Here is a 17,656-nt window from a genome sequence, read left to right on the forward strand (position 1 = left end):
TCAGACTCATTGGCAGGCCCTGTAGCCCTGGACAAACCTTTTAGCTTCTCAACCTCTTCTATAAAGGGCTTTCTAGAGTTGTGCTGGGGATTAAATAGAATGAAGTAGGCCGGGTGCAGTGGCTCACGTCTGTAATCGCAGCACTTTGGGAGGCCAAGGTAGGCGGATAACCTGAGGTCAGGAGTTCAAGACCAGCCTGGTCAACATGGTAAAACCCCATCTCTACTAAAAATACAAAAATTAGCTGGGTATGGTGGCACACACCTCTAATCCCATCTACTTGGGAGGCTGAGGCAGGAGAATGGTGTGAACCCGGGAGGCGGAGGTTGCAGTGAGCCGAGATTGTGCCACTGCACTCCAGCTTGGGCAACAGAGCTAGACTCCATCTCAAAAAAAAAAAAAAAAAGTATACACACACACACACACACCCCTTTCTTGGTCTTTCCTCTGTGGTGTGCTTCAAAGATTCTTTCAGCTTTACAGTCATTCCCAACAATGGACGTTTTACCTACTGGAACCCTCCATTCCAGTCCAGCTGGACTATTTGCCATCTCCTAACACATATCTGGTTTTCTCCGACCTTTCTTTCCTTCGGGCCAGTCCCCGGGTGTACATTGCCTTCTCCTGTCTCTCTGTTGCCCAGCCCCACTGCCTCTTCTTCCCTGAAGCTGTCCTATCTCTCCTGCCAGAAAGTAGACACCTGTAGAACTTCTGGACTGTCATTCTTGCGACACCATCCATATTTTTGCCCCTGATGGGTTTTGTTTTAATTTACTGAAGGGCTCCCCCATAGAGTTTAGTACAGTACTTATTTATAACAGGTTTTTATGTAGGGTTTTTTTGTTTTTTTTTTTTTTTTTTTTTTTTGAGATGGAGTTTTCCTGTGTCTCCCAGGCTGTAGTGCATTGACTCAATCTTGGTTCACTGCAACCTCTCCCTCCCAGGTTCAAGTGATTCTCCTACCTAAGCCTCTTGAGTACCTGGGATTACAGGCATGCGCCACTGCACCCAGTTAATTTTTGTATTTTTAGTAGAGACAGGGTTTCACTATGTTGGCCAAGCTGGTCTCAAACTCCTGACCTCAGGTGATCTGCCCACCTCGGCCTCCCAAAGTGCTGTGATTATAGGCGTGAGCCACTGCACCCAGCCGATATAACAGGTCCTCATGTAGGTTTATTTCAAAAGTGAATGAACCATTTCGGTGCAGGGCAGAATGATCAAGGGTGGGGTTAAATAACCCCTTGTATCCTAGGCATTGGGAGTCTTTTGCACCCTCCCCAGCTTCTTTGGGTTGGGGTTGCCTGTTCCTCCTTGTGCCTTCTCTACGGTGACCAAATTAAAGATCAGACCTTCCTTCCCTGATCCTGGGCTGACTGGTTTTGGTGGTGGCTTTTCTGAGTTTTGATGTGGTGGGGCTTCTAGCTTTCTGCAAGTTCTGTGCGTGGGCAAGCACCGCTACATATGAAGCCGATTGCAGCTTAAAAACTGGTGCTAAAGTTGCTTCCTCAGAGAACTGTGTAGGGGCCTAGAGTATCTATAACTGCGCTACTTGAAGTAAGACCCACGGCCACATGGCATCAGCATTCCTGAGAGCATGAATCAGAATCGCAATCTGCAGTTTTTTTTTTTTTTTTTTTTTGAGGTGGACTCTCGTTCTCATTCTGTTGCCCAGGCTGGAGTGCAGTGGCACGATCTTGGCTCCCTGCAACCTCTGCCTCCCGGGTTCAAGCGATTCTCCTGCCTCAGCCTCCTGAGTAGCTGGGATTACAGGCACACACCACCACGCCCGGCTATTTTTTTTTTTTTTTTTGTATTTTTAGTGGAGACACGGTTTCACCATGTTGGTCAGGCTGGTGTCGAACTCCTGACCTTGTGATCCGCCCATCTCGGCCTCCCAAAGTGCTGAGATTACTGTGATTATAGGCGTGAGCCACCATACCCTGCCGCAATCTACATTTTAACAAGATCCTCAGGTGACTCTGTACCCCAGAGTTCCAGAAGTCCTGGCCTAGGCTTCCTTCTTTATACAGAATCTCAAGGCACATAGCTTTTGTTGCAACAGTATAAATTGGGAGCTGAGATCCTGCACAGTATTTGAAGATTTGCTTTAAATAACTTACTTTATGTGAACACTCCTTGGGGTGATGTGCACGCTTAAAAATTACCTCCTTTGGGTTTAACTTGAATTAGACTTTGTCAAGAAATTTCTCCATTAAATGTGTGACTCTAGAAAGTCTGCAATATTCAGCCTGATGTTTAGCTCCTCTCAAAACCTCAGCTTTTCCTAGAGGAAAATATGACTGATTTTATAACGAAAGTCAGTGGAGAAACTGGATTTGTTAGGCAGAAATTTGGTTGACAGACAACTTTTCAGGAATACATTTGGTTCATAAAGGGAGGCATGTCTCCGCTGGGCTTTGACAGTTGTAGTGTTGTTAGTCTTTGGAGCATTTCATATTCTGGAGTGAGGGGGTTTGTGTGAGTCTGTGTTTAAGCCAATGCAGCTTCTGTGAGACTCGTCTGGGACAGAGGTTGGCCGGTTCAGACTCTAATATTGGAGCCAAGAGCAGTTGGGGGCCAAGGATTCAGTCTTTGGTGTTTTCCTGATGGAAGAAAGGGTCATTAAACAGGGTCGGGTGTCCTTGGCCTGCGTCCCTCAACCTCCTGCTCTCCCTAACCTCAGTAGATGCCTCTCTGCTGCTGTGCCTGGACACTACCCCTGGCCAGAGCCACATGGTGGGGTTACAGACTCAGGGCCACAGTTGCTGGCGCTGGCCCTCACCTTGCCCTGGAGCTGCCGCCTGCTCCTCTCCTCGATTCCTGCTCTGGCCCCCATCTGCCTGGTCCTTTTTCTGAGGGTGTGAAAGTACTGCCATTGTAGCTGGTTAGAGCCCTATGTTGGAATTCTCTGAGTTCACTACTGAGCCCCCTGGCACTTTGGTGGAGCTGGCCCGAGAGCTGCCACAGCTAATCAGCGGTTTGAGGAAGCCCTCTGTAGTATGTCACTTTTTCCATCCTCTTTTCTTCTCTGCATTTAGGCCATTTCCCTCCCAGTAATGTTACACAAACAGCAGTGGGGCAGGGAGGAAGCTTGGTTCGAAGGGCTGACACGCACACAGGCGCCTTTCCCCTCTCGCTACTTGGTTTGACATTGCTAAACTCTCATCTGCTGTGTGCATTAACTGGGGTATGTGTTGAGTGAATGCTCAGGTGACTAGAATGTCATCCACCAGGTGTCCTGCAGATCCCAAGCCCCTGTTACAAGTGTAAGCCTTGATAAGTGGGATATGCACTCACAGGTTTGGGTGTGTATATAATTTCTGAAGACAAGGTTCCAAGTCGTGGGGTAGGGATTGTAAGTCACATATTAGGAAGGTATAGATACGTGTTTCTCAAAGACGTAGAGTGGAGAGTATAGTGAGAGGGCAGGTCACCAAAGTACTGAAGAAAATTTTAGTTTCCTGGGCCTTACTGCAGACCTGCCCATCAGAATTATTGAGGGAGATGCCAGAACATGCATTTTATTTTTTTGTTAGATTATGTTGTTTTTGAATAGCCAATCCAGTTACATAGGTCAGATTTCTAAAGGAAACTGCATTTTAATTTTTATTCATTTATTTTTGAGACAGGGTTTCACTCTGTCACCCAGGTTGGAGTGCAGTGGTGCAATCACAGCTCACTGCAGCCTTGTCCTGTTGGGCTCAAGTGATTCTCCCGCCTCTGCCTCCCAAGTAGCTGGGATCACAGGTGCATGCCACCGTACCTGGCTAGTTTTTTACATTTATTTTTTATTTTTAGTAGAGACGAGGTCTTGCTGTGTTGCCCAGGCTGTTGAACTCCTGGGCTCAAGCAATCCTCCTGCCTCTGCCTGCCAAAGTGTTGGGATTACAGGTGTAAGCCACCATGCCCAGCCTGGAAACTGCATTTATAGAGCTTCCTGGAGATTCTTACCTACGCTTAAGTGTGAGAACCATTGAGTAGCCATAAGGAGAATTTGTCAGTCTGAAGTGGAGGTGTGGTGTTGAGAAAAAGGGCGGTATTAATAGTGGGGAGCTTAGGAGGGAGTTCATTCAAAGTGCTTGAGTGTCTTCTATGGGTGAAGCTGTCTGAGGAGCCATGGGACGCAGGAGGAAGACAAGATGGAGAAACGTAAATCAGATGAAGTATGAAAGACACCATTTGGTAAAGTGCTAAGTAGAATAGAAGTACATTCCAGAATGTGTGGGATGGTAAGTCTGAGATGTAGGAGCAAATGGGGGTGGGAGGGCTTTAGAGAGGAGAGAGGACCCGACCTTGCTGAATAGATGTAGTCAGTGATGGCCTCAGAATGATGTAAAGTCATCAGACCAGGATTCTGAAAACCTGGGTGGTTCTGTTCTACTATCACACAGCAGCCATAAGCGATGAAGTAAGAGAAGAGACATCTATAGACCCGTGACACCAGTTTTTCTGTATTCTGGTCCTGGATCAATTGCTGCATACCCACATGACCCTGAGCTGGTTAGTTAACCTTTCCGAGCCTCAGTTTCCTCATCAGCACAATGCAAGTGATGCTTTTGCCTGCCTTGCTGGCCCCTGTGAAGTTGTGATATAATGCTCCTCAGCCGTGGAAATGGGTGACCCCTGGGAAGCAGCCCCTCTGGCTAGCCCTGAGGGTTCTTCCTAGAGACTGTCCTGGCCAGCTGTTTCCTTTTGAGGGGTCAGCCTTTTTTCTTTTTTCTTCCTCCCCTCCCCTCCTTTTCCCTCCCCTCCCCTCCTTTTCCCTCCCCTCCCCTCCCTTCTTTCTCTCTGTCACCCAGGCTGGAATGCAGTGGTGTGATCTTGGCTCACCGCAACCTCCGCCTCCTGGGTTCACACCATTCTCCTGCTCAGCCTCCTAAGTAGCTGGGATTACAGGCGCCCGCCACCATACCCGGCTAATTTTTGTATTCTCAGTAGAGACAGAGTTTCACCATATTGGTCAGGCTGGTCTTGAACTTCTGACCTTGTGATCCGCCTGCCTTGCCCTCCCAAAGTGCTGGGATTACAGGCATAAGCCACTGTGCCCGGCCAGAGGTGTCAGCCTTTCTCTCCAGCCCTCTGACTCTAGAATGGTTTGCCGAAGGCTCAACAAAGTGCCTCTTGACTAGCAGCCTTAGAAATGGTTTTCTCATTTGGGCCAGATGCAGTGGCTCATGCCTATAATCCCAGCACTTTGGGAAGCTGAGGCATGCGAATCACCTAAGGTCGGGAGTTCGAGACCATCCTGACCAAAATGGAGAAATCCCGTCTCTACTAAAAATACAAAATTTGCCGGGCATGCCTGTAATCCCAGCTACTTGGGAGGCCGAGGCAGGAGAATGACTCAAACCTGGGAGGCCGAGGTTGTGGTGAGCTGAGATTGCGCCATTGCACTCCAGCCTGGGCAACAAGAGCGAAACTCTGTCTCAAAAAAAAAAAAAAAAGAAAGAAAAGAAAAGAAAAAGACTGGCTTCCTCATTCAAAAGCACAGGTTTTCTAAATGGGTCTCAGTATTCCAACAGCAACCCAGAAATATGGGAGCCACACACAGCCACATTTTCCTGGTGGGAATTCTCCCTCTGTCTGTCTCAGTAGCAGATTCTCCCAAGGGGTGGGTTGGTGCTGCTTAAGGGCCACTGTCTCTCCCGGCATGCTGAGGTTGTCAGGGAATGGGTAGTGAATTGTGCTTCATGCAGCCTAGGCAGACTTTTATGATACCCAAGGGAGGGGTTTCTATAATCACTGGATGGCTGTGGGGGTTTCCCCAGTCAGCGACTCTGTGTAATTTGTGGGAACTTCTGTCTATGCTGTGGGGAGGTTCCTGAGGTTCTGTGTGGCCAAGGGCAGTGGGCTCCCCTCATGCACAGCCTCCCCTCCAGGAGACACTCTGGCTTCTTTTTTTTTTTTGTCTCCTCCTTGGGGTGGTGGCGGGGCAATGAGGAGAACGTTTGTGTGCCTTTGGGACTGCTGAGGTGTCCCAGCAGCTAGTTCATACGGTACCTTTGTGCACATTACAAATAAGTACTCCCAGTCGTGGGTGCACTGGGAATCGTGGGCGCACTGGGAGTCGTGGGCGCGCCTGTGATCCCAGCACTTTGGGAGGCAGAGGCAAGTGGATCACTTGAGCTCAGGAGTTTGAGACCAGCCTAGGCAACAAGACGAAACCCTGTCTTTACAAAAAATACAAAAAAAAACTAGCTGGGCGTGGTGGCGCACGCCTGTAGTCTCAGCTACTCAAAGGCTGTGGCGGGAGGATTGCTTGAGCCTGGGACGTCAGAGCTGAAGTGGGTAAGCTGTGATGTGATTGCACCACTGCACTCTAGCCTGGGCAACTGAGCGAGACCCTATCTCAAAGAAAAAAAAAAAAGAAAAAAAAAATACCCCTTCCTCCAGGTAGATGCAGTCCTGCACCAGGGTTCAGGCAGTATTTCAGTGTTGGTTCTTTGGTCAGACATCTTGAGCAGTGTACAACCTGTACAGTCAAAGGTGGCTGTTCCATTGGCATGAAGGCCTTGCAACTAGTGGCTCTTTGTTTCCCAGCTGATGGACCAAGATGATTTTGATGCCTCTGTTCTAATGTGTTTCAAGTGAGCCCTCTTCACTACTGTTCTGCCTCCGATGGTGGTGGGATGGGGCAATCCTGCCTGTAACATACGATAGGAGAAGCCCATGAGCGTGCGGCCCCATTACTATACCCACTGCGCATTGTGTATCTGTGGCTGCTGAAGTCTTGGCCTATTTCTGGGCCCTTTTCTCTGTGAGAGGATGTTGCTGTCTTGCCGATACAGGCTGCTAGCCTTACGTGATAATTGGTGTGGAAGGCTGGCTGAATCCTTGGGAAGAGTGGGCTGCAGAGTTTGTTTCACATTTTATTAAGGAGCTTTCAGTTTTCCTTTCTCCTGTTTCCTCTCTGCCTGGGGACACTAGGGTCTCCAGGTAAAGTTGTGTGGGCATTCCTGATTTAGAGGAATTCCTGCAAGAGAAGTGATAGGACCTCAGTCCCAAAGGCAGGTCTTGGGTCTTGCTAAGCTACAGCGCTGGGTGTCCTGGTGCTGTTCATACCTCTTGAACCTGAGGAGGCACCAGGAGGAGCACTAGGCTCAGTGTTGGAAGACATGGACTCTCCTTCCACATTTGCCTGAAACTGCTTGTGTGACCATGGGCAAGTCCCATCCTCCTCTTCAGGCTTCAACTTCAGAACAGAAGACCTTGGAGGGCCCTTGCTGAGGCTCACTCAGTGTGGCACCTCCAGCCCTATTTCTGCTACACCTTACAGGCTCTCCTTACCCTGGGTTTAGGGAGAGCACTTTAATCTAAGGGCTGCTTTTTATTCTGGAGTCTCTAGTGCGTGGGCACAGATGTGTTTAGACTTGACCAACTGGTGATGTGGGTATTAGGGTATAATTCTCTGGGTGCAAAGGGTGCTGTAAAGATTTAGGAGAGAGAGTATTTGACAGGGAAAGAAACTGAGGCACAAAAGCACAATCTGCCCAGCACGGCAGAGCTGGTGAGGAACAGGGCTGAAGCTAGTGTGGTGGTTCACACCTGTAATCCCAGCACTTTGGGAGGCCAAGGCAGGTGGATCATGAGATCAGGAGTTCCAGATCGGCCTGACCAACGTGATGAAACCCCATCTCCACTAAAAACACAAAATTAGCCGGCTGTGGTGGTGCATGCCTGTAATCCCAGCTACTCGGGAGGCTGAGGCAGGAGAATGGCTTGAGCCTGGGAGGCAGAGGTTGCAGTGAGCTGAGATCATGCTACTGCATTCCAACCTGGGTGAGAGTGAGATGCCATCTCAAAAAAATAAATAAATAAAAAGAGTTATGGTGAAACTATATATAGTCTAAAAGGCTAGGGCACTGTGCCTAAATCCCAATGGCTTGAGCTTTTCTCATGAACCCATGAATCCTTAGCCTCCTCCTCCTGGTGCTGTTGGAAGGTCACAGGCAGTTGCAGGCCCTGGCTTGTAGGTGCATTCCAGATCATTGCTTCCTGCTGGGAGTTGTACGCTGAGCAGTGCTGTGGTGGAGACCACGTAGGAGGTAATAGAGTCATCCCCATAGTGGTTAATAGAGTTTGCCACCTCATACTACTTTTGCGTAGGTAGATGTGCCCACGCTTGGTGCTCCAGGCCCTGCCCCATAGTAGGGGCCTAATGATGTAGATTTCCCTTTAATTTCTGACTTTGGAGTCAAGTCTTTTAACCCTCAGGAGTGTTCAGGCGAGGTTGGATCATGACCTTGACATTCTGGGAGATGCCACTTTTCTTGTGCCAGGTGTATCTCTCTTTGGCTGAACTGTTGACCGCTCTTGGTGATTCTGCTGAGTTTGTTCTTCTGCTTCTGAGGTTCTCAGACTCCAGTGTGGGAACCTACGTTCTATCACGGGAGGATCACGGGAGGATGCAAAGGGAGGATGCAAAGGTGATGTGATTCCATTGTAGCTCATCTGTTTACAAAGCTGGGCTGTTTCCCACCTAGAAGAAGAGGGAGAAGGCTCCGTCAGGCCAACAGATCCTTAGAGAGTGCTAGGATGGCATTTGAGATCCAAACCTAATTTTCAGCTACCTGAAAAACAAAACAAATCACAAATAAAACATTGTCTTACAACCTCAGGGGGAAGAAAAAAGGAAATGCTGTCGATCTCTTATAGTTTCAGCACAAAGAACAAAGCATTCTATCAGTTTAGTTCCTTTAGCAGATTAAACCAGTTGTTAAACTGACCAATTAAAAAAATGCCCAGCTACACAGCAGCTTTTCTGCCCATGATCTGAGCTCCTCCTCTACCCCAGGGATCCAGGCCTCTTACAGGAGGAGTACTGAGGGGAGGGGGCTAGGCTGGGTCCTGGAACAGCCCTAGAGACCTGCAAGAAGGGCTCTCTCTCTTTCTTCCCTATCCCCCCTCCCCTTTAGCAAAACTTCTTAGAACAAAAGGCTGTTATTTAGTAAACACCTGCACCCTGTTTTGATGGAGTGTCCTGAGCTGTGCGGTAGACTGGGAAGAACAGGGTGGGGACCTTGTCCTTTGTTTCTGCCTGTGTAAGAGGCTGGGGTGCTCTCAGCGGCTGTGCAGCCTCCTGTGCCTTTCCTTACCCTCTACCTTTGTCTGAAGGGCCTTTGAACATGGCTTGAGAGATCTGCGGAAGCCACCAAGCCAACTTGCTCTGTCTCCAGACAGCAATTTTAGTCTCTACTTGGGCCTTTCCAAGAGAGTCCCTTTTCTAGGCGCTGCACAGCTGCTGCTGGTGACCCAGAAAGGGGTAGGAGAGTATGGGCCCAGCCTAGCCTTGGTGTGGGTGGCACCCCTCTCTGCCCCTTCCCACTTTGCCTGGATCAAAGGAGCCTCCTCAGGGAGCAGGAAAATACCTCTCCCAATAGCCCCACCAGAGAGTAAACAGCTGGGGCCTCTTGCAGCTTTTGAAGCATGGTGCTTCAGGCCTGGAGGAATGCAGAACATTTCATTTTAGGGATGGATTTAGGTTTCCACCGCTGTCGGTATTTGCAAATTTGAAACAAATGCCCTCATTTAGCAGCAGGCAGGCTGGGCAGTAAACTGGGGCTGTTTAAGGGCATTTATGATGGTCACAGGTATTTGTGGAGAGAGGGACCCCAGCAGGTTTGGGAAAAGATAGAGGGTTTATGGTTAGGTGGGTTGTACAAAGACCCTAGCCAGGTCTCCGGTGGAGGTTGTTGTTAGGTGGGCTTTGTCATAAAAAGCATTGCCGCCTCCTGCTCCCCCAGGAAGTATCTCCTTCTGGCAGACAAAGGGGTTTGGGATGGTGTTTATCCTCAGGGTCTGATGCTCAGGGCCTTGTCCCTCCCGCTTGTTGCCAAAGTATCAGATTTCCAATGAACCCTTCCTTCTCCTACTCCCAGGACTTGAAAGGCTCGTTAAATGTGCTTTATATATAACAAGTTGGCTGAGAGGTTCCCCCCTCACTTCCAGCCAATTTTGCAAGGAAGGAGCTAGGGAAACCTGTTTTCTTTTTGTTGTTGTTTCTGGAAGTAGGATCTGTGAAGGTGCACTTGAAGAAAGACCCTGATTTTAGGGATCAGCCAAGTCAGGGTTATTTGCCTCTGATGGGTCAGCGTAACCAAGAAGGATCTGTCTGAAGCCTGGCTGCCTCCTCTTTGCTCCCTGCTTCCCAGGGAAATTCAGAAATCTGTTCAGGAACTGACTTCTGGCTCCACAACTTACTGGCTGAGAGACCTTAGTTTACTTCATTTCTCTGAGCCTCGGTTTCTTCCTCTTTTTTTTTTTTTTGGAGATAGAGTCTCACTCTGTCGCCCAAGCTGGAGTGAAGTGACGCGATCTTGGTTCACTGCAATCTCTGCCTCCCAGGTTCAAGCAACCCTCCTGGCTCATCTTCCCAACTAGCTAGAACTACAGACCCATGCCACCATGCCTGGCTAATTTTTGTATATTTTGTTTTAGTAGAAACGGGGTTTCACCATGTTAGCCAGGCTGGTCTCAAACTTCCGACTTCAGGTGATCAGCCTGCCTCGGCCTCTCAAAGTGTTGGGATTACAGGCGTGAGCCACCGTGCCCAGCCGGTTTCCTCTTTTTTTTTTTTTTTTTTTTTTTTGAGACGGAGTCTCGCTCATTGCCCAGGCTGGAGTGCAGTGCAGTTGCGTGATCTCGGCTCACTGCAACCTCTGCCTCCCAGGTTCACGCCATTCTCCTGCCTCAGCCTCCTGAGTAGCTGGGACTACAGGCGCCCGCCACCATGCCTGGCTAATTTTTTATATTTTTATAGAGACGGGGTTTCACTGTGTTAGCCAGGATGGTCTAGATCTCCTGACCTCGTGATCTGCCCGCCTCAGCCTCCCAAAGTGCTGGGATTACAGGCGTGAGCCACCGTGCCTGGCCCAGTTTCCTCTTTTGTAAGATAGGGATAATAATACCAGTCTCGTTAGAGTTCTTGCAAGAGTTGAGTGAGATGGTACTGCATTTCATTAACTCTTAGATGTTTTTTCTTTTCACATTTGCACATCTTTGAAATTGGGATGTAACTTATAATTAATTACAGTAGTCACCCCTGATCCTTGGTTTCATTTTCTGTGGTTTCAGCTACCCATGGTCAAAATATATTAAATGGAAAATTCCAGAAGTAAACAGCTTACAAGTTTTAAGTTTTATGCCATTCGGAGTAGCATGATAAAATCTCTCGATATCCCACTCCATCCCGCCCAAGATGTGAATCATCCCTTTGTCCAGTTTATCGAATGTCAGGGTATCAGAGTGCTTGTGTTCAAGTGACTCTTTTTAAAATTTATTTTATTTTTGAGATAGAGTCCTGCTCTGTGGCCCAGGCTGGAGTGCAGTGGTGCGATCTCAGCTCACTCCAACCTCCACCTCTCGGGTTCAAGTGATTCTCCTGCCTCAGCCCCCTGAGTAGCTGGTATTACAGGCGCGTGTCACCATGCCCAGCTAATTTTTGTAGTTTTAGTAGTGATGGGGTTTCACCATGTTGGTCAGGCTGGTCTTGAACTCCTGACCTCGTGATCCACCCACCTTGGCCTCCCAAAATGCTGGGATTTAAGGCGTGAGCCACCGTGCCCAGCCTAATGTGCCTAATTTATTTATTAATCTTTGGAGATGTGGTCTTGCTCTGTTGCCCAGGCTGGAACGCAGTAGTGCAGTCATGGCTCACTGTAGCCTCAAGACCTCCTTGGCTCAAGCGATCCTCCCACCTCAGCCTCCCCAGTAGCTGGGACTGCAGGTGTGTGCCATCACGCCCAGCTAAATTTTTGTAGAGATAAGATCTTGCTCTGTTGCCCAGGCTGATCTTGAACTCCTAGACTCAAGCAATCCTTCTACTACCTCAGCCTCCCAAAGTGCTGGGATTACAGATGTCAAGTGCTTAATGTATAAATGAAATTTTACTGTAGGTATGTATATATAGGCAAAAAACATGCCATTTGGGGGTTGTTACTATCTAAGGTTTCAGACATCCACTGGGGGATCATAGAACGTTTCCCCCCCAGGATTGGGGGGACTACTGTATATAACATTATGTCTTAGTTCAACTAGTACCACTTTGTCCTCTTGGTGCAAATAAATAATGGAGCATCTTCTAAATTCAGTATATGTGAAGGACTTAGTCTGTGATCTTGCGAATGCTCAGTAAAAGATGACTATAACTGTGATGGTTATCTGTGGAGGTTATACCTGTGATGGTTATCTGTGATGGTTATAACTGTAATTTACAGGCCTAGTTTTGTTTCCCATCTACCAGTAACTTTCAATAAAACCCGTTTTCCTTTTAGTCTGGCATGTAAATTACAAATGATGCTTAAGGCATAAAGCATCATGCTAAGTATTGCGTGCATGTGTGTATGTTGGTGGCGGGTGGCTGGTGACTTTTAGCCTTCATAAGGCAAGAGATGTTTACAAGAGGAGGTAGGTATCCCTCAGAAGGCACACAGTCTGTCTATTATGGAAAGAATACAGTGACTCTCTGATGACAGGTTCTCCTTTTTTTTTTTTTTTTTTTTGAGACAGAGTTTCATTCTTGTTGCCCAGGCTGGAGTGCAATGGCGCAATCTCGGCTCACTGCAACCTCCACCTCCCGGGTTCAAGTGATTCTCCTGCCTTAGTCTCTAGAGTAGCTGGGATTACAGGCGCCCACCACCACGCCTGGCTAATTCAGTCTCCAACTTGAAAGACTGAGCTGGGGGACACTGGAGGTTTACTCCAGGAATGGATTGCTGGTAGGTGAATCAAGACAGAATCTGAAGAGAGTGATTAACAAGACAAGGGTACAGAGAAGACCAAAGAGAGGCACACAGTAAATGTCAGGAGCTCAGAGGATGGAGACCTGGCTCAGGCAGGCAGGAGACGGACAGGAGATGGTAGCGTTTTCTTCCCCAGCAGCACACTTGTGTGAGGCTGATTCTGACTTTGTGGAGACAACTGGTTGCCATCCATTCTACTTTGTGCTACCCAAGCATTACTGAATGACACTGTCACTGGTAGAGGGTCGTGACTGCAAGTGTCCATGTTCTTGGTGTTTTGAACAAAGAATTGGACAAAACCCCCAGCAAAGCAAAGAAAGAATGAAGCAACAGAAGAAGGAAAGCAGGGATATATTGAAAATGAAAGTACACTCCACAGTGCGGGAGCAGACTCAAGCAGCGGCTTAAGGGCTGGGATGCAAAATCTTCCTGGACCCAAATACCCCCTAAAAGTTTCCTACTGGCCACTTCATGCAAAGGTCATGCTCCTGTGCAAACATCTGATTGGTTGGAAAAAGCAACCAGTCAGTGGCTAGGGTGAAGTTACAAAGTTACATTTCTATGCAAAGGAAGACTGGGCCAGCATGTCAGTCTGACTGGTTGTGGATAGCAACCATTCAGAGGCTGGAGTGAAGTTACATAGTTGCAAATGAAGACAGGATCTGCACTCAGTATGATTGGCTGCAGACAGCCAATTTCCCATCTGCCTGGCAGAAAGGTTCAAAGCGAGTAGTAGCCTCTGCTCTTTTTGTTACTTAGGCCTGCAAAGTCAGGGCTTTCATTTCAATTTAGTTGGAGGACATAGGTGTGAAACAGCCTTAGGTTCCTTCCTGCAGGCCCTGTTCTCCTGCTTCACCACCTTTCCCCCTTCAGGCACATTGTAACTTCCCAAAGGCCAAGGAATTCTTTGTTTGGTTGAGTTCTGGTTCATTTGATGGTGGGGTGGATTGGTTATGGGGTTTATATGGTGGATGAAAAGAGAAAGATGTGTCCCTTTTGTATGAATATCAAAAGCAAAATTGTTTTTTTAAAATAGATTGCTGGCCAGGCCATGGTGGCTCATGCCTGTAGTCCCAGCGCTTTGGGAGGCCAAGGCAGGCGGCATCACCTGAGGTTGGGAGTTCCAGACCAGTCTGACCAACATGGAGAAACCCAGTCTCTACTTAAAAAAAAAAAATTAGCCAGTTGTGGTGGTGGATGCCTGTAATCCCAGCTACTTGAGAGGCTAAGGCAGGAGAATCGCTTGAACCTGGGAGGTGGACGTTGCGGTGAGCCAAGATTGTGCTATTACACTCCAGCCTGGGCAACAAGAATGAAACTCTGTCTTTAAAAAACAACAAAACAAAACAAAAACCAGTAGATTGCTGTGTAGATGTGTGTGTCAAGCCTTCTACCTGTTCACTTCTGTAGCCTTAAGCACTTTACCACATAGGGGTTTTGGAAAGCATTCTTCCTGTGTGGTCACTGAGGCCCAGGAAGGAAAGGGGCCAATTAATGGAAGGCAAGAACTTAAGAGTCCCAGGGGCTAGGAGACTTAGCCCCTCGATTAAGGAATGCTCTTTTCTGCTTCGGTTGGCTTTCTATGAGAGTGTTTTGAATAATAAGGTATTATATAATAGATGGTGTGCCTTAACTGATGGGGAAGAACGGCATTGAAATGTTCTTCCTGATTGTTTTAAGAAAATTGCAGTGCTCTTTTTCTGAAAGACGGATGTACAGCTAAGGGCATTTTTGATGCAATATAACTTATTTTTGGAGGCCCTCTAAGATACAATGAGAAACTTTTTTCTGTTGGGGAGACTGATCTTGTCTTCTCTGTCCTGTGAGGGTTGAAAGGGGCCAAGTCAGCCCCTTTTTAAACCAAGTCAACAAATATTTCAAAGCCCTTTTTATGTCTAAGGCAGCTAGGCAGATATGTGTGGGCTCTCAGTAGTCCTGAGTTTAGCCAGTTGCCTAGTTTGGGTCTAATGCCCTCTGATTCCATATTTGCATCCACGACCAAGAAAGCCTAGAGAGAGCCTGCATGGACCTCTGTGGGTCTCCCGCCAGCAGCTGGTGAAGACGTGGCAGCTGAATTAACAGCTGCCTGTTCTGGGCCAGGGCTGCTATCTCAGCCCCGGGGAGAGGTGTTGATCAGGCTGACAGGGCAAGAAATCCCCCTGAGCCTCAGGTTGGAAAGAAATTAGTTAAAAGTTGCTCTCAGACTCCTGAAAAATTGCTTTCAGTTTTTGCTGCCAAAAGAGAACTTCGAAAACAGGGTGTAAATTGGGTTCTTTACACTGTCTCTGTTTTTGTCACTTCCTTGCAGTTGGTGAAGGAGGGCCGGGATCCAAGCGAGCTTTGCGAGCTTTGCGGGTTCTCTTTCTGAGTTCCTCTGGAACCTGGCCTCAGGTGAAGGGGAGGTGGGGGTGGGTGGTGACCGGACAAGCCTTTGAGGTGCCTGGGACCAAGCCCCATTCCTTAGATCAAATAAATACCTTTTGTTTTTCCTGCTCACACTTTCCTCTGCCCTGGAGCCAGAGTCATAAAGAGGTGGAATTGTGAAGGTCTGCACCTGGTCGCTGGGGTGGTGGGTGGGATGGAGATCTTCCCTTGTGCTCTGCACTTCCTGCCTTTTGCTGCTGCTGCCCTGGGTGTGCAGGGGTCTGCCTGGGCTAGCCTGGGCACCTGCGGCTCCGCTGGGCCAGCCTGCCTGCCTGTCCGGTAGGGCCCTGCCTGAGCTGGGCTGTCAGCAAGCTGGTGAAACCGGCTGCACAAAGACGGATTTCGCTTCAGGCTAAGTGTTTTGTTGCTGAATCATTTGCATTCATTAAAAGTAGTGAAGGGTAAGTGATATTTAAGGCAACATGACCAGTTTGCTGGAGGCCTGGAGGCCACTGCCTTAGAACCTCATTAAGAATTCTTGGGACCTTGGAGAGCAAGGGAGCAGCTCATTCAAAGCTTGCTTAACTTTTGACTGCTTTGGGCATAGGCCAGCTACTAAAATATGAAAAATGTTTGCCCAGCAGCCCCCAGAGCTTGGCCAGACTGCCCTGGCCAAAGAAAACACACACTTACAATTCATTATTTAGCCTCCTCCTGTGCGCTTGCTTGCATTTCTTCCTCTCCAGGGACCTTGCTGAGTTGGGGGCACCAGGTTGGGTAGGGGGGCAGGAAGGCCCCTGCATCTTTTAAGGGGAAGCTAAGCGTGAAGCCAGTGCTGTCTATACTCCCTCACCCCATCCTGCCCCCACTTCCCTGGTTTATTTCACCAGCGCCCTACTGGTGGACTTCAGGTTTGTTTCGGAGGGTTTCCTATTTTAAACAATACCACCACAAATATCCTTGTATCTGTCTTTGCCCTTGTGCTTGTATATCTGTAGGGCAAATTCCTGGAAGTGGAGTTGCTCTGTCAAAGGATATGAACGTGTCAAAATTACATACACGATTTTGTATTTGTTGTTTTTGTGGAGAGGGAGATTATAGCTTTCATCAGATTCTTAACAGGTTTATGACCAAAAAAGTTTCCGAATCACTGTTCTGCAGTGGGCCTGTGAAATTCACACAGAATAATCTATAAAAATTGGTAAACATGGTTCAAATGCGGGGCATTGCTGGGATGATCAGATAATTTGTCATCCAAACATCCCCACCTCCATGATTACTAATTATGCCGAGATGGCCAGATAACCCAGGGTTGTTCAGGTAACTGGCAGTGTGGGAGCCCAGTGCCCACTGGAGATTTTTTTTTTTTAAAGCGTTAGAATTAATGTTTTATTGTCACACAGATGGCAACTGGGTTTATGTCTTCATATTTTATATTTTTGTAAATTAAAAAAATTACAAGTTTTAAATAGCCAATGGCTGGTTATGTTTTCAGAAAACATGATTAGACTAATTAATTAATGGTGGCTTCAAGCTTTTCCTTATTGGCTCCAGAAAATTCACCCACCTTTTGTCCCTTCTTAAAAAACTGGAATGTTGGCATGCATTTGACTTCACACTCTGAAGCAACATCCTGACAGTCATCCACATCTACTTCAAGGAATACCACGTTGGAATACTTTTCAGAGAGGGAATGAAAGAAAGGCTTGATCATTTTGCAAGGCCCACACCACGTGGCTGAGAAGTCAACTACTACAAGTTTATCACCTGTGGTGTTCAGGGCTTCCTGAAAAGCAGCCTTGCTCTCGATCTGCTTTACCATCTTTGCTGCTGGGGTCTGACGAGCGGCTGTAAGGACCGATGGAAACGGATACAAAGCACCAGACCAAGCTTCCCCACTGGAGATTTTATCCCTGATCTTTGAGACTGTGTCTGTTCTCTGTTCACCAGTTAGCGCTGAATTATCTGCTGCTTTCTATTTTCTATTTTATCAGGTATGTTCTTTTTGTGGCCTGCAACTTGATGATAAGGTTGATTCAGTGGGTCAAAGTCTTGTCCTCAGTTTTCCCACGCAGCCTAACCCTGCCTCAGCTGCCCAGTGGTAGCTCAAGACGTTTTTGGATTCCAGAGACCAGAATTCAGTTGAACTTTTCTGAGCTCTGTTTCTTCATCTGTAGAATGGAAATGGTAATATCTGCTTCATGGGTTATGGTGAGGGTCTAGTGAGGTGTGTGTTGCAAGGGTTGCTGTTCTGGGAGGTGAACTTGAGAGACACTCAGCATGAGCCCCCAACTCCTCCTCAACATGGACTTGGGGACCCTTAAGGCACTGCTTGCTGCCTAGATTTTTTTATTCCTCTTCTCCATTGATTAGTATGCCCTTCACTGCTCTCAAATCCATTCCCTCTCCTTTAGTCTCCTAGTCCTGGGCTTAGTTCACATCCTGTCATTTCTCTCTTGGAATGCTGCTGGAAAAAAGAAGCAAATTTTTTTTTTTGAGACAGAGTCTCACTCTGTCACCCAAGCTGGAGTGTAGTGGTGCAATTTCAGCTC

General features: G+C 47.8%; 1 protein-coding gene and 1 pseudogene across 3 annotated transcripts in view; one reads left to right on the plus strand and one right to left on the minus strand.

Annotated features, from left to right (window-relative positions):
* PTK7 (protein tyrosine kinase 7 (inactive)) overlaps positions 1-17,656 on the plus strand; it is an 82,018-nt gene that overhangs the window by 3,675 nt on the left and 60,687 nt on the right. The window lies entirely within an intron of this gene.
* Positions 16,474-16,998, minus strand: LOC101014737 (annotated as a pseudogene). Its single transcript, XR_646012.2, has one exon. The product of XR_646012.2 is annotated as a thioredoxin pseudogene (transcript).

This window comes from Papio anubis, chromosome 6 (genome assembly GCF_008728515.1).
Source record: "Papio anubis isolate 15944 chromosome 6, Panubis1.0, whole genome shotgun sequence".
Taxonomy (NCBI): Eukaryota; Metazoa; Chordata; class Mammalia; order Primates; family Cercopithecidae; genus Papio; species Papio anubis.